At 53.9% G+C, this 1,951-nt stretch overlaps 1 long non-coding RNA gene across 1 annotated transcript; it reads right to left on the bottom strand.

Annotated features, from left to right (window-relative positions):
• Positions 1-223: 223 nt before the first annotated feature.
• LOC306809862 lies at positions 224-712 on the bottom strand. The gene is made up of 2 exons (XR_013776316.1): positions 473-712; positions 224-380 (listed from the first exon to the last, which is right to left on the bottom strand). It is a non-coding gene; the product is annotated as an uncharacterized lncRNA (long non-coding RNA).
• Positions 713-1,951: the final 1,239 nt, after the last annotated feature.

Here is a 1,951-nt window from a genome sequence, read left to right as displayed (position 1 = left end):
GTAGGAAGCAGCATTTGCCTGCTGTGATATCCTCACAACTAATACTAACTCCTCATTCCCTTTGCTTTTATTTGGGGTTTTTATCTGTTTGTTTGATTGGTTTGTGTGCGTTTGTTTGTTTTGAGTTTTTGTCTGTTTTGGTTTGAGTTTTTCATTTGTGTTTTTATGAATGACTCGTGAAGGTGGTACAGCCAAACTCAAGAAAATGCAACACAGACTCAACTTTCCAGGAATTATTTTTTACTGGGTTTAGCTGCATGCCCCAGGCTTGCAATCACCAGGATATTTGCAGCTTTTGCTCTGCACCATCAGCCTGCCCAGACTCTGCTAGGTGTTTCAGAAATGGATCTTCTGCCAAGCTTCCTTTCAAACACCAAAACCTGGGATAGCATGGAAGAAAAGGAAAAAAATCACCAGTTAGCACAGAGCCAGTGTACCCCCATCTTGCCCTCCACTGTTTTTGATTTTGTACATTTAGAGACAAAGCTGGGTCTAGAGCTGCCATCTCTCAGCTCCTGAAGCTCTTTGCTACCTTCAGCCTGACTCCCCCTGATCTGACTGACTGCTGCCCACGGGGGGCTGGGGGTGCTCAGCCTGCAAAGAGAAGCTGCTGGGAGCTCTCACTGCAGCTGGGCAGGACTTGCAGGGTCCCATAGGAAAGAAGGGGACAGAGAGTCCAACAGGGCCTGTGGGGAGAGGAGAAGGGGGATGGATTTCAGCTGCAGCAGGTTGATGTGAGCTGCATCTAAGGAAGATGCTCTTTTACCCTGAGGGGGCTGAGGCTGTGCATGGAGCCTGTGGATGCCCCATCCTTGGGAACACCCCAGGCCATGGGGGAGCAGGGCTCTGAGCAGCATGGCCAGGGGAAGACTGCTCAGCTTGGAACAAGGGGATCTTCAGGCTCCATTCCCAGCCCAAGCCTTCAGGGGTTCCATCATTCCATGGTCTCCAAAGGCCTCCCCAGATGGAACCCTGCTGATTGTGATGTCAGAGTCACTGTTCCACTGGAACTGCCAGCAACCAGCAAAGAGCCCAACACAAGCACTGGCCGTAGTGTCAGCCCACCCTTGGCCTTGCTCCAGGGTCACTCCTGTCACCTTGCTTGCCCCTCGCTCCCTGATACCCCTGTCACTCCTGAGAGCTCTCTGCTGGCTGCATTCAGCCCCCATTCCTGCAGGATGCCTACAGCTGTCCCAAAGAAGGTATGCTGCTATTCCATGCAGGGGACACCCCCAGCTGCCTGGCTGGGATGGAGCTCAGTGGGGATGGAGTGGCAAAGGGATCCCTCTCTGAGGTTTTGATATCCCTGCAGGCTGTCACAGGCAGAAAGGAAGAGATGGAGGTGGACAAACGAATTGGTGCAAAGAAGAAGACAATGAAAGCGAAGAGAGAAGAGACTGGAGAGGAAGAGATGGAGATAGATGTGAAGCAGGAGATGGAGGAAGAGATGGAAGTGGATGTGAGTGTGGAGGAGAAGATGGATGAAGAGATGGAGGTGGATGTGAAGGAGGAAGAAGAGGAAGAGATGGAAGTGGACATGGAAGAGTCCATTGAGGACATGGACATTGATGAAAAGGATGAGGAGGAGGCCATGGTCTTGGGATGAAGAGCAATGCCAGCAGCAGGACAGGCATGTGCCCCCCACAGGCAGAGCTGGGGCTGGGCTGGGTGGTCCCTGCTCAGGGACACGCTGCCCCATGCACTGGATTCTGGTGGCCATCCCCAACCTGCCCTGTGCTTCCTTTGGGCCACACAAGCCCCATTCCAGTGCCTGGGGCCCAGCCCAGCCCCAGCCAGCCTCAGGGCTGGCAGCAGAGTCCCACTGTGCCAGCGTGTGCCAGCCTGGGGGCACATGGAACGTGGCACATGCAACAGTCTGTGCCCAGCTGCAGTGACCATGGTGCTGGCTCTTCTTCCAGCACAGGCAGAGAGCCTGGACAGAGATGTCACC

This window comes from Erithacus rubecula (assembly GCF_903797595.1).
Source record: "Erithacus rubecula genome assembly, chromosome: 18".
NCBI classification, from domain to species: domain Eukaryota; kingdom Metazoa; phylum Chordata; class Aves; order Passeriformes; family Muscicapidae; genus Erithacus; species Erithacus rubecula.
The sequence above is the reverse complement of the archived record's forward strand: the minus strand, read 5'-3'. Positions and strand labels throughout refer to the sequence as shown.